Source organism: Eleutherodactylus coqui, chromosome 11 (assembly GCF_035609145.1).
Source record: "Eleutherodactylus coqui strain aEleCoq1 chromosome 11, aEleCoq1.hap1, whole genome shotgun sequence".
In the NCBI taxonomy this organism is placed as follows: Eukaryota; Metazoa; Chordata; class Amphibia; order Anura; family Eleutherodactylidae; genus Eleutherodactylus; species Eleutherodactylus coqui.
The window spans coordinates 57,388,032-57,401,767 of record NC_089847.1 but is presented as its reverse complement, the minus strand read 5'-3'; the positions used below and the strand labels follow the sequence as shown (position 1 = coordinate 57,401,767).

The window sequence follows — 13,736 nt, the reverse complement described above, 5'->3', positions numbered from 1 at the left end:
AGAATACTCCACCCGAGTGGCAAAGAGTCAGCTCTGGTTTAGTTTTAACAAGTAGATGGTTGCAACGTTTTGCAAAATGTAGGATGGCATAAGGCACGATAAGTTAGAGGTGCCGATTCACTATTGCCTGACTGATACGCTACATAATGCCTGTAAATATGTTTAGAGACTTCAATACCATCCTTCTTGAACGGTGATGGTAAATTTTCTTCCTCGGGGCATTGCTTGCGCTGAGCATAGAGAATTTTCCAAAAAGGAATCATACGACGAGGATGGGATTCGAACCCATGCGTGCAGAGCACAATGGATTAGCAGTCCATCGCCTTAACCACTCGGCCACCCCATCAACAAAAGTACCTTTACCGAACCCACATTTGGAAAACAGTCATGATGATTCTTAGGCTTCATTTTCTTTCCACATGCAACAGCGCCGTACATCAGACATTGGCTCAGCAGGTCTTGTTTTACATCCAACGTGATGACCCATGCTAATGGCATAAACACTAAACATTCGGTCCTCTCTGCTTCTCATTTATGTTGGCATTTCCCTAGCATTCCCTAAATCTGTCAATTCTGCCTTCTATCTAACTTTTAAAGTAAAACAGGCCACAATTCATGCAAGGCAAATGCATGGATTACATACCTATGGAGAAATTATCCATGTCTTTTCCAAAAAGGATCGTCCCAAGCCGATTTCATTTAGAATTGTCACGATGCAAAATGACAGAGAACTGCATGCTGCTGCCAAGTATGTGATGGGACTCGACTTCCTTGCTGTTCTATAGTGGTAGCCACCTGAAACTACATGCTGCATAGGATCTGTTCACACTTAATTTGCCATCTCTGTGACAAATAGCAAAACTTAGAACCACTCCTCAAAATCATCCTACATTTAAAAATTCTTCTCCTGGATCATCCTTGCCATCTTTCTGGTTTTCCACAGTTTTGCTCATGGGCGCTGTGGCTTAGTTGGTTAAAGCGCCTGTCTAGTAAACAGGAGATCCTGAGTTCAACTCTCAGCAGTGCCTTGTTCTCTTATTCTGCTCAATAATCAGCTCTTTTTTCCAAAAGGGAGATGTTCACTAGCCAATGACATTAAAGATGCTCGTCCCACATCCCTAGAATACTCCACCCGAGTGGCAAAGAGTCAGCTCTGGTTTAGTTTTAACAAGTAGATGGTTGCAACGTTTTGCAAAATGTAGGATGGCATAAGCCACGATAAATTAGAGGTGCCGATTCACTATTGCCTGACTGATACGCTTCATAATGCCTGTAAATATGTTTAGAGACTTCAATAGCATCCTTCTTGAACGGCGATGGTAAATTTTCTTCCTCGGGGCATTGCTTGCGCTGAGCATAGAGAATTTTCCAAGAAGGAATCATACGACGAGGATGGGATTCGAACCCATGCGTGCAGAGCACAATGGATTAGCAGTCCATCGCCTTAACCACTCGGTCACCCCGTCAACAAAAGTACCTTTACCGAACCCACATTTGGAAAACAGTCGTGATGATTCTTAGGCTTCATTTTCTTTCCACATGCAACAGCGCCGTACATCAGACATTGGCTCAGCAGGTCTGGTTTTACATCCAACGTGATGACCCATGCTAATGGCATACATACTAAACATTTAGTCCTCTCTGCTTCTCATTTATGTTGGCATTTCCCTAGAATTCCCTAAATCTGTCAATTCTGCCTTCTATCTAACTTTTAAAGTAAAACAGGCCACAATTCATGCAAGGCAAATGCATGGATTACATACCTATGGACAAGTTATCCATGTCTTTTCCAAAAAGGATCGTCCCAAGCCGATTTCATTTAGAATTGTCACGATGCAAAATGACAGAGAACTGCATGCTGCTGCCAAGTATGTGATGGGACTCGACTTCCTTGCTGTGCTATAGTGGTAGCCACCTGAAACTACATGCTGCATAGGATCTGTTCACACTTAATTTGCCATCTCTGTGACAAATAGCAAAACTTAGAACCACTCCTCAAAATCATCCTACATTTAAAAATTCTTCTCCTGGATCATCCTTGCCATCTTTCTGGTTTTCCACAGTTTTGCTCATGGGCGCTGTGGCTTAGTTGGTTAAAGCGCCTGTCTAGTAAACAGGAGATCCTGAGTTCAACTCTCAGCAGTGCCTTGTTCTCTTATTCTGCTCAATAATCAGCTTTTTTTTCCAAAAGGGAGATGTTCACTAGCCAATGACATTAAAGATGCTCGTCCCACATCCCTAGAATACTCCACCCGAGTGGCAAAGAGTCAGCTCTGGTTTAGTTTTAACAAGTAGATGGTTGCAACGTTTTGCAAAATGTAGGATGGCATAAGGCACGATAAGTTAGAGGTGCCGATTCACTATTGCCTGACTGATACGCTACATAATGCCTGTAAATATGTTTAGAGACTTCAATAGCATCCTTCTTGAACGGCGATGGTAAATTTTCTTCCTCGGGGCATTGCTTGCGCTGAGCATAGAGAATTTTCCAAAAAGGAATCATACGACGAGGATGGGATTCAAACCCATGCCTGCAGAGCACAATGGATTAGCAGTCCATCGCCTTAACCACTCGGCCACCCCGTCAACAAAAGTACCTTTACCGAACCCACATTTGGAAAACAGTCGTGATGATTCTTAGGCTTCATTTTCTTTCCACATGCAACAGCGCCGTACATCAGACATTGGCTCAGCAGGTCTTGTTTTACATCCAACGTGATGACCCATGCTAATGGCATAAATACTAAACATTCAGTCCTCTCTGCTTCTCATTTATGTTGGCATTTCCCTAGCATTCCCTAAATCTGTCAATTCTGCCTTCTATCTAACTTTTAAAGTAAAACAGGCCACAATTCATGCAAGGCAAATGCATGGATTACATACCTATGGACAAATTATCCATGTCTTTTCCAAAAAGGATCGTCCCAAGCCGATTTCATTTAGAATTGTCACGATGCAAAATGACAGAGAACTGCATGCTGCTGCCAAGTATGTGATGGGACTCGACTTCCTTGCTGTTCTATAGTGGTAGCCACCTGAAACTACATGCTGCATAGGATCTGTTCACACTTAATTTGCCATCTCTGTGACAAATAGCAAAACTTAGAACCACTCCTCAAAATCATCCTACATTTAAAAATTCTTCTCCTGGATCATCCTTGCCATCTTTCTGGTTTTCCACAGTTTTGCTCATGGGCGCTGTGGCTTAGTTGGTTAAAGCGCCTGTCTAGTAAACAGGAGATCCTGAGTTCAACTCTCAGCAGTGCCTTGTTCTCTTATTCTGCTCAATAATCAGCTCTTTTTTCCAAAAGGGAGATGTTCACTAGCCAATGACATTAAAGATGCTCGTCCCACATCCCTAGAATACTCCACCCGAGTGGCAAAGAGTCAGCTCTGGTTTAGTTTTAACAAGTAGATGGTTGCAACGTTTTGCAAAATGTAGGATGGCATAAGGCACGATAAATTAGAGGTGCCGATTCACTATTGCCTGACTGATATGCTACATAATGCCTGTAAATATGTTTAGAGACTTCAATAGCATCCTTCTTGAACGGTGATGGTAAATTTTCTTCCTCGGGGCATTGCTTGCGCTGAGCATAGAGAATTTTCCAAAAAGGAATCATACGACGAGGATGGGATTCGAACCCATGCGTGCAGAGCACAATGGATTAGCAGTCCATCGCCTTAACCACTCGGCCACCCCATCAACAAAAGTACCTTTACCGAACCCACATTTGGAAAACAGTCATGATGATTCTTAGGCTTCATTTTCTTTCCACATGCAACAGCGCCGTACATCAGACATTGGCTCAGCAGGTCTTGTTTTACATCCAACGTGATGACCCATGCTAATGGCATAAACACTAAACATTCGGTCCTCTCTGCTTCTCATTTATGTTGGCATTTCCCTAGCATTCCCTAAATCTGTCAATTCTGCCTTCTATCTAACTTTTAAAGTAAAACAGGCCACAATTCATGCAAGGCAAATGCATGGATTACATACCTATGGACAAATTATCCATGTCTTTTCCAAAAAGGATCGTCCCAAGCCGATTTCATTTAGAATTGTCACGATGCAAAATTACAGAGAACTGCATGCTGCTGCCAAGTATGTGATGGGACTCGACTTCCTTGCTGTTCTATAGTGGTAGCCACCTGAAACTACATGCTGCATAGGATCTGTTCACACTTAATTTGCCATCTCTGTGACAAATAGCAAAACTTAGAACCACTCCTCAAAATCATCCTACATTTAAAAATTCTTCTCCTGGATCATCCTTGCCATCTTTCTGGTTTTCCACAGTTTTGCTCATGGGCGCTGTGGCTTAGTTGGTTAAAGCGCCTGTCTAGTAAACAGGAGATCCTGAGTTCAACTCTCAGCAGTGCCTTGTTCTCTTATTCTGCTCAATAATCAGCTCTTTTTTCCAAAAGGGAGATGTTCACTAGCCAATGACATTAAAGATGCTCGTCCCACATCCCTAGAATACTCCACCCGAGTGGCAAAGAGTCAGCTCTGGTTTAGTTTTAACAAGTAGATGGTTGCAACGTTTTGCAAAATGTAGGATGGCATAAGGCACGATAAATTAGAGGTGCCGATTCACTATTGCCTGACTGATATGCTACATAATGCCTGTAAATATGTTTAGAGACTTCAATAGCATCCTTCTTGAACGGTGATGGTAAATTTTCTTCCTCGGGGCATTGCTTGCGCTGAGCATAGAGAATTTTCCAAAAAGGAATCATACGACGAGGATGGGATTCGAACCCATGCGTGCAGAGCACAATGGATTAGCAGTCCATCGCCTTAACCACTCGGCCACCCCGTCAACAAAAGTACCTTTACCGAACCCACATTTGGAAAACAGTCGTGATGATTCTTAGGCTTCATTTTCTTTCCACATGCAACAGCGCCGTACATCAGACATTGGCTCAGCAGGTCTTGTTTTACATCCAACGTGATGACCCATGCTAATGGCATAAACACTAAACATTCGGTCCTCTCTGCTTCTCATTTATGTTGGCATTTCCCTAGCATTCCCTAAATGCGCTGAGCATAGAGAATTTTCCAAAAAGAAATCATACGACGAGGATGGGATTCGAACCCATGCGTGCAGAGCACAAGGGATTAGCAGTCCATCGCCTTAACCACTCGGCCACCCCGTCAACAAAAGTACCTTTACCGAACCCACATTTGGAAAACAGTCGTGATGATTCTTAGGCTTCATTTTCTTTCCACATGCAACAGCGCCGTACGTCAGACATTGGTTCAGCAGGTCTTGTTTTACATCCAACGTGATGACCCATGCTAATGGCATAAATACTAAACATTCAGTCCTCTCTGCTTCTCATTTATGTTGGCATTTCCCTAGCATTCCCTAAATCTGTCAATTCTGCCTTCTATCAAACTTTTAAAGTAAAACAGGCCACAATTCATGCAAGGCAAATGCATGGATTACATACCTATGGAGAAATTATCCATGTCTTTTCCAAAAAGGATCGTCCCAAGCCGATTTCATTTAGAATTGTCACGATGCAAAATGACAGAGCACTGCATGCTGCTGCCAAGTATGTGATGGGACTCGACTTCCTTGCTGTTCTATAGTGGTAGCCACCTGAAACTACATGCTGCATAGGATCTGTTCACACTTAATTTGCCATCTCTGTGACAAATAGCAAAACTTAGAACCACTCCTCAAAATCATCCTACATTTAAAAATTCTTCTCCTGGATCATCCTTGCCATCTTTCTGGTTTTCCACAGTTTTGCTCATGGGCGCTGTGGCTTAGTTGGTTAAAGCGCCTGTCTAGTAAACAGGAGATCCGATGATTCTTAGGCTTCATTTTCTTTCCACATGCAACAGCGCCGTACATCAGACATTGGCTCAGCAGGTCTTGTTTTACATCCAACGTGATGACCCATGCCAATGGCATAAATACTAAACATTCAGTCCTCTCTGCTTCTCATTTATGTTGGCATTTCCCTAGCATTCCCTAAATCTGTCAATTCTGCCTTCTATCTAACTTTTAAAGTAAAACAGGCCACAATTCATGCAAGGCAAATGCATGGATTACATACCTATGGACAAATTATCCATGTCTTTTCCAAAAAGCATCGTCCCAAGCCGATTTCATTTAGAATTGTCACGATGCAAAATGACAGAGAACTGCATGCTGCTGCCAAGTATTTGATGGGACTCGACTTCCTTGCTGTTCTATAGTGGTAGCCACCTGAAACTACATGCTGCATAGGATCTGTTCACACTTAATTTGCCATCTCTGTGACAAATAGCAAAACTTAGAACCACTCCTCAAAATCATCCTACATTTAAAAATTCTTCTCCTGGATCATCCTTGCCATCTTTCTGATTTTCCACAGTTTTGCTCATGGGCGCTGTGGCTTAGTTGGTTAAAGCGCCTGTCTAGTAAACAGGAGATCCTGAGTTCAACTCTCAGCAGTGCCTTGTTCTCTTATTCTGCTCAATAATCAGCACTTTTTTCCAAAAGGGAGATGTTCACTAGCCAATGACATTAAAGATGCTCGTCCCACATCCCTAGAATACTCCACCCGAGTGGCAAAGAGTCAGCTCTGGTTTAGTTTTAACAAGTAGATGGTTGCAACGTTTTGCAAAATGTAGGATGGCATAAGGCACGATAAATTAGAGGTGCCGATTCACTATTGCCTGACTGATACGCTACATAATGCCTGTAAATATGTTTAGAGACTTCAATAGCATCCTTCTTGAACGGTGATGGTAAATTTTCTTCCTCGGGGCATTGCTTGCGCTGAGCATAGAGAATTTTCCAAAAAGAAATCATACGACGAGGATGGGATTCGAACCCATGCGTGCAGAGCACAATGGATTAGCAGTCCATCGCCTTAACCACTCGGCCACCCCGTCAACAAAAGTACCTTTACCGAACCCACATTTGGAAAACAGTCGTGATGATTCTTAGGCTTCATTTTCTTTCCACATGCAACAGCGCCGTACATCAGACATTGGCTCAGCAGGTCTTGTTTTACATCCAACGTGATGACCCATGCTAATGGCATAAATACTAAACATTCAGTCCTCTCTGCTTCTCATTTATGTTGGCATTTCCCTAGCATTCCCTAAATCTGTCAATTCTGCCTTCTATCTAACTTTTAAAGTAAAACAGGCCACAATTCATGCAAGGCAAATGCATGGATTACATACCTATGGAGAAATTATCCATGTCTTTTCCAAAAAGGATCGTCCCAAGCCGATTTCATTTAGAATTGTCACGATGCAAAATGACAGAGAACTGCATGCTGCTGCCAAGTATGTGATGGGACTCGACTTCCTTGCTGTTCTATAGTGGTAGCCACCTGAAACTACATGCTGCATAGGATCTGTTCACACTTAATTTGCCATCTCTGTGACAAATAGCAAAACTTAGAACCACTCCTCAAAATCATCCTACATTTAAAAATTCTTCTCCTGGATCATCCTTGCCATCTTTCTGGTTTTCCACAGTTTTGCTCATGGGCGCTGTGGCTTAGTTGGTTAAAGCGCCTGTCTAGTAAACAGGAGATCCTGAGTTCAACTCTCAGCAGTGCCTTGTTCTCTTATTCTGCTCAATAATCAGCACTTTTTTCCAAAAGGGAGATGTTCACTAGCCAATGACATTAAAGATGCTCGTCCCACATCCCTAGAATACTCCACCCGAGTGGCAAAGAGTCAGCTCTGGTTTAGTTTTAACAAGTAGATGGTTGCAACGTTTTGCAAAATGTAGGATGGCATAAGGCACGATAAATTAGAGGTGCCGATTCACTATTGCCTGACTGATACGCTACATAATGCCTGTAAATATGTTTAGAGACTTCAATAGCATCCTTCTTGAACGGTGATGGTAAATTTTCTTCCTCGGGGCATTGCTTGCGCTGAGCATAGAGAATTTTCCAAAAAGGAATCATACGACGAGGTTGGGATTCAAACCCATGCGTGCAGAGCACAATGGATTAGCAGTCCATCGCCTTAACCACTCGGCCACCCCGTCAACAAAAGTACCTTTACCGAACCCACATTTGGAAAACAGTCGTGATGATTCTTAGGCTTCATTTTCTTTCCACATGCAACAGCGCCGTACATCAGACATTGGCTCAGCAGGTCTTGTTTTACATCCAACGTGATGACCCATGCTAATGGCATAAACACTAAACATTCGGTCCTCTCTGCTTCTCATTTATGTTGGCATTTCCCTAGCATTCCCTAAATCTGTCAATTCTGCCTTCTATCTAACTTTTAAAGTAAAACAGGCCACAATTCATGCAAGGCAAATGCATGGATTACATACCTATGGACAAATTATCCATGTCTTTTCCAAAAAGGATCGTCCCAAGCCGATTTCATTTAGAATTGTCACGATGCAAAATGACAGAGAACTGCATGCTGCTGCCAAGTATGTGATGGGACTCGACTTCCTTGCTGTTCTATAGTGGTAGCCACCTGAAACTACATGCTGCATAGGATCTGTTCACACTTAATTTGCCATCTCTGTGACAAATAGCAAAACTTAGAACCACTCCTCAAAATCATCCTACATTTAAAAATTCTTCTCCTGGATCATCCTTGCCATCTTTCTGGTTTTCCACAGTTTTGCTCATGGGCGCTGTGGCTTAGTTGGTTAAAGCGCCTGTCTAGTAAACAGGAGATCCTGAGTTCAACTCTCAGCAGTGCCTTGTTCTCTTATTCTGCTCAATAATCAGCTCTTTTTTCCAAAAGGGAGATGTTCACTAGCCAATGACATTAAAGATGCTCGTCCCACATCCCTAGAATACTCCACCCGAGTGGCAAAGAGTCAGCTCTGGTTTAGTTTTAACAAGTAGATGGTTGCAACGTTTTGCAAAATGTAGGATGGCATAAGGCACGATAAATTAGAGGTGCCGATTCACTATTGCCTGACTGATATGCTACATAATGCCTGTAAATATGTTTAGAGACTTCAATAGCATCCTTCTTGAACGGTGATGGTAAATTTTCTTCCTCGGGGCATTGCTTGCGCTGAGCATAGAGAATTTTCCAAAAAGGAATCATACGACGAGGATGGGATTCGAACCCATGCGTGCAGAGCACAATGGATTAGCAGTCCATCGCCTTAACCACTCGGCCACCCCGTCAACAAAAGTACCTTTACCGAACCCACATTTGGAAAACAGTCGTGATGATTCTTAGGCTTCATTTTCTTTCCACATGCAACAGCGCCATACATCAGACATTGGCTCAGCAGGTCTTGTTTTACATCCAACGTGATGACCCATGCTAATGGCATAAACACTAAACATTCGGTCCTCTCTGCTTCTCATTTATGTTGGCATTTCCCTAGCATTCCCTAAATCTGTCAATTCTGCCTTCTATCTAACTTTTAAAGTAAAACAGGCCACAATTCATGCAAGGCAAATGCATGGATTACATACCTATGGACAAATTATCCATGTCTTTTCCAAAAAGGATCGTCCCAAGCCGATTTCATTTAGAATTGTCACGATGCAAAATGACAGAGAACTGCATGCTGCTGCCAAGTATGTGATGGGACTCGACTTCCTTGCTGTTCTATAGTGGTAGCCACCTGAAACTACATGCTGCATAGGATCTGTTCACACTTAATTTGCCATCTCTGTGACAAATAGCAAAACTTAGAACCACTCCTCAAAATCATCCTACATTTAAAAATTCTTCTCCTGGATCATCCTTGCCATCTTTCTGGTTTTCCACAGTTTTGCTCATGGGCGCTGTGGCTTAGTTGGTTAAAGCGCCTGTCTAGTAAACAGGAGATCCTGAGTTCAACTATTAGCAGTGCCTTGTTCTCTTATTCTGCTCAATAATCAGCTTTTTTTTCCAAAAGGGAGATGTTCACTAGCCAATGACATTAAAGATGCTCGTCCCACATCCCTAGAATACTCCACCCGAGTGGCAAAGAGTCAGCTCTGGTTTAGTTTTAACAAGTAGATGGTTGCAACGTTTTGCAAAATGTAGGATGGCATAAGGCACGATAAATTAGAGGTGCCGATTCACTATTGCCTGACTGATACGCTACATAATGCCTGTAAATATGTTTAGAGACTTCAATAGCATCCTTCTTGAACGGTGATGGTAAATTTTCTTCCTCGGGGCATTGCTTGCGCTGAGCATAGAGAATTTTCCAAAAAGGAATCATACGACGAGGTTGGGATTCAAACCCATGCGTGCAGAGCACAATGGATTAGCAGTCCATCGCCTTAACCACTCGGCCACCCCGTCAACAAAAGTACCTTTACCGAACCCACATTTGGAAAACAGTCGTGATGATTCTTAGGCTTCATTTTCTTTCCACATGCAACAGCGCCGTACATCAGACATTGGCTCAGCAGGTCTTGTTTTACATCCAACGTGATGACCCATGCTAATGGCATAAACACTAAACATTCGGTCCTCTCTGCTTCTCATTTATGTTGGCATTTCCCTAGCATTCCCTAAATCTGTCAATTCTGCCTTCTATCTAACTTTTAAAGTAAAACAGGCCACAATTCATGCAAGGCAAATGCATGGATTACATACCTATGGACAAATTATCCATGTCTTTTCCAAAAAGGATCGTCCCAAGCCGATTTCATTTAGAATTGTCACGATGCAAAATGACAGAGAACTGCATGCTGCTGCCAAGTATGTGATGGGACTCGACTTCCTTGCTGTTCTATAGTGGTAGCCACCTGAAACTACATGCTGCATAGGATCTGTTCACACTTAATTTGCCATCTCTGTGACAAATAGCAAAACTTAGAACCACTCCTCAAAATCATCCTACATTTAAAAATTCTTCTCCTGGATCATCCTTGCCATCTTTCTGGTTTTCCACAGTTTTGCTCATGGGCGCTGTGGCTTAGTTGGTTAAAGCGCCTGTCTAGTAAACAGGAGATCCTGAGTTCAACTCTCAGCAGTGCCTTGTTCTCTTATTCTGCTCAATAATCAGCTTTTTTTTCCAAAAGGGAGATGTTCACTAGCCAATGACATTAAAGATGCTCGTCCCACATCCCTAGAATACTCCACCCGAGTGGCAAAGCGTCAGCTCTGGTTTAGTTTTAACAAGTAGATGGTTGCAACGTTTTGCAAAATGTAGGATGGCATAAGGCACGATAAATTAGAGGTGCCGATTCACTATTGCCTGACTGATACGCTACATAATGCCTGTAAATATGTTTAGAGACTTCAATAGCATCCTTCTTGAACGGTGATGGTAAATTTTCTTCCTCGGGGCATTGCTTGTGCTGAGCATAGAGAATTTTCCAAAAAGGAATCATACGACGAGGATGGGATTCGAACCCATGCATGCAGAGCACAATGGATTAGCAGTCCATCGCCTTAACCACTCGGCCACCCCGTCAACAAAAGTACCTTTACCGAACCCACATTTGGAAAACAGTCGTGATGATTCTTAGGCTTCATTTTCTTTCCACATGCAACAGCGCCGTACATCAGACATTGGCTCAGCAGGTCTTGTTTTACATCCAACGTGATGACCCATGCTAATGGCATAAACACTAAACATTCGGTCCTCTCTGCTTCTCATTTATGTTGGCATTTCCCTAGCATTCCCTAAATCTGTCAATTCTGCCTTCTATCTAACTTTTAAAGTAAAACAGGCCACAAGTAAAACAGGCCATAATTCATGCAAGGCAAATGCATGGATTACATACCTATGGACAAATTATCCATGTCTTTTCCAAAAAGGATCGTCCCAAGCCGATTTCATTTAGAATTGTCACGATGCAAAATGACAGAGAACTGCATGCTGCTGCCAAGTATGTGATGGGACTCGACTTCCTTGCTGTTCTATAGTGGTAGCCACCTGAAACTACATGCTGCATAGGATCTGTTCACACTTAATTTGCCATCTCTGTGACAAATAGCAAAACTTAGAACCACTCCTCAAAATCATCCTACATTTAAAAATTCTTCTCCTGGATCATCCTTGCCATCTTTCTGGTTTTCCACAGTTTTGCTCATGGGCGCTGTGGCTTAGTTGGTTAAAGCGCCTGTCTAGTAAACAGGAGATCCTGAGTTCAACTCTCAGCAGTGCCTTGTTCTCTTATTCTGCTCAATAATCAGCTTTTTTTTCTAAAAGGGAGATGTTCACTAGCCAATGACATTAAAGATGCTCGTCCCACATCCCTAGAATACTCCACCCGAGTGGCAAAGAGTCAGCTCTGGTTTAGTTTTAACAAGTAGATGGTTGCAACGTTTTGCAAAATGTAGGATGGCATAAGGCACGATAAATTAGAGGTGCCGATTCACTATTGCCTGACTGATACGCTACATAATGCCTGTAAATATGTTTAGAGACTTCAATAGCATCCTTCTTGAACGGTGATGGTAAATTTTCTTCCTCGGGGCATTGCTTGCGCTGAGCATAGAGAATTTTCCAAAAAGGAATCATACGACGAGGTTGGGATTCAAACCCATGCGTGCAGAGCACAATGGATTAGCAGTCCATCGCCTTAACCACTCGGCCACCCCGTCAACAAAAGTACCTTTACCGAACCCACATTTGGAAAACAGTCGTGATGATTCTTAGGCTTCATTTTCTTTCCACATGCAACAGCGCCGTACATCAGACATTGGCTCAGCAGGTCTTGTTTTACATCCAACGTGATGACCCATGCTAATGGCATAAACACTAAACATTCGGTCCTCTCTGCTTCTCATTTATGTTGGCATTTCCCTAGCATTCCCTAAATCTGTCAATTCTGCCTTCTATCTAACTTTTAAAGTAAAACAGGCCATAATTCATGCAAGGCAAATGCATGGATTACATACCTATGGACAAATTATCCATGTCTTTTCCAAAAAGGATCGTCCCAAGCCGATTTCATTTAGAATTGTCACGATGCAAAATGACAGAGAACTGCATGCTGCTGCCAAGTATGTGATGGGACTCGACTTCCTTGCTGTTCTATAGTGGTAGCCACCTGAAACTACATGCTGCATAGGATCTGTTCACACTTAATTTGCCATCTCTGTGACAAATAGCAAAACTTAGAACCACTCCTCAAAATCATCCTACATTTAAAAATTCTTCTCCTGGATCATCCTTGCCATCTTTCTGGTTTTCCACACTTTTGCTCATGGGCGCTGTGGCTTAGTTGGTTAAAGCGACTGTCTAGTAAACAGGAGATCCTGAGTTCAACTCTCAGCAGTGCCTTGTTCTCTTATTCTGCTCAATAATCAGCTTTTTTTTCCAAAAGGGAGATGTTCACTAGCCAATGACATTAAAGATGCTCGTCCCACATCCCTAGAATACTCCACCCGAGTGGCAAAGAGTCAGCTCTGGTTTAGTTTTAACAAGTAGATGGTTGCAACGTTTTGCAAAATGTAGGATGGCATAAGGCACGATAAATTAGAGGTGCCGATTCACTATTGCCTGACTGATACGCTACATAATGCCTGTAAATATGTTTAGAGACTTCAATAGCATCCTTCTTGAACGGTGATGGTAAATTTTCTTCCTCGGGGCATTGCTTGCGCTGAGCATAGAGAATTTTCCAAAAAGGAATCATACGACGAGGATGGGATTCGAACCCATGCGTGCAGAGCACAATGGATTAGCAGTCCATCGCCTTAACCACTCGGCCACCCCGTCAACAAAAGTACCTTTACCGAACCCACATTTGGAAAACAGTCGTGATGATTCTTAGGCTTCATTTTCTTTCCACATGCAACAGCGCCGTACATCAGACATTGG

General features: G+C 42.6%; 13 non-coding genes across 13 annotated transcripts; 9 read left to right on the top strand and 4 right to left on the bottom strand.

The window, feature by feature from the left end:
- Positions 1–954: 954 nt before the first annotated feature.
- On the top strand, positions 955–1,028 carry TRNAT-AGU (transfer RNA threonine (anticodon AGU)). The gene has a single exon. It is a non-coding gene; the product is annotated as a tRNA-Thr (tRNA).
- A 1,046-nt stretch (positions 1,029–2,074) lies between these two features.
- TRNAT-AGU (transfer RNA threonine (anticodon AGU)) lies at positions 2,075–2,148 on the top strand. Its single transcript has one exon. It is a non-coding gene; the product is annotated as a tRNA-Thr (tRNA).
- Positions 2,149–3,194: 1,046 nt separating this feature from the next.
- On the top strand, positions 3,195–3,268 carry TRNAT-AGU (transfer RNA threonine (anticodon AGU)). The gene has a single exon. It is a non-coding gene; the product is annotated as a tRNA-Thr (tRNA).
- A 1,046-nt stretch (positions 3,269–4,314) lies between these two features.
- Positions 4,315–4,388, top strand: TRNAT-AGU (transfer RNA threonine (anticodon AGU)). Its single transcript has one exon. It is a non-coding gene; the product is annotated as a tRNA-Thr (tRNA).
- Positions 4,389–4,744: 356 nt separating this feature from the next.
- TRNAS-GCU (transfer RNA serine (anticodon GCU)) lies at positions 4,745–4,826 on the bottom strand. Its single transcript has one exon. It is a non-coding gene; the product is annotated as a tRNA-Ser (tRNA).
- A 1,560-nt stretch (positions 4,827–6,386) lies between these two features.
- Positions 6,387–6,460, top strand: TRNAT-AGU (transfer RNA threonine (anticodon AGU)). The gene has a single exon. It is a non-coding gene; the product is annotated as a tRNA-Thr (tRNA).
- A 356-nt stretch (positions 6,461–6,816) lies between these two features.
- On the bottom strand, positions 6,817–6,898 carry TRNAS-GCU (transfer RNA serine (anticodon GCU)). The gene has a single exon. It is a non-coding gene; the product is annotated as a tRNA-Ser (tRNA).
- A 608-nt stretch (positions 6,899–7,506) lies between these two features.
- Positions 7,507–7,580, top strand: TRNAT-AGU (transfer RNA threonine (anticodon AGU)). The gene has a single exon. It is a non-coding gene; the product is annotated as a tRNA-Thr (tRNA).
- A 1,046-nt stretch (positions 7,581–8,626) lies between these two features.
- TRNAT-AGU (transfer RNA threonine (anticodon AGU)) lies at positions 8,627–8,700 on the top strand. The gene has a single exon. It is a non-coding gene; the product is annotated as a tRNA-Thr (tRNA).
- Positions 8,701–9,056: 356 nt separating this feature from the next.
- TRNAS-GCU (transfer RNA serine (anticodon GCU)) lies at positions 9,057–9,138 on the bottom strand. Its single transcript has one exon. It is a non-coding gene; the product is annotated as a tRNA-Ser (tRNA).
- Positions 9,139–10,866: 1,728 nt separating this feature from the next.
- Positions 10,867–10,940, top strand: TRNAT-AGU (transfer RNA threonine (anticodon AGU)). The gene has a single exon. It is a non-coding gene; the product is annotated as a tRNA-Thr (tRNA).
- Positions 10,941–12,002: 1,062 nt separating this feature from the next.
- TRNAT-AGU (transfer RNA threonine (anticodon AGU)) lies at positions 12,003–12,076 on the top strand. The gene has a single exon. It is a non-coding gene; the product is annotated as a tRNA-Thr (tRNA).
- A 1,476-nt stretch (positions 12,077–13,552) lies between these two features.
- Positions 13,553–13,634, bottom strand: TRNAS-GCU (transfer RNA serine (anticodon GCU)). The gene has a single exon. It is a non-coding gene; the product is annotated as a tRNA-Ser (tRNA).
- Between the last annotated feature and the right edge of the window lie 102 nt (positions 13,635–13,736).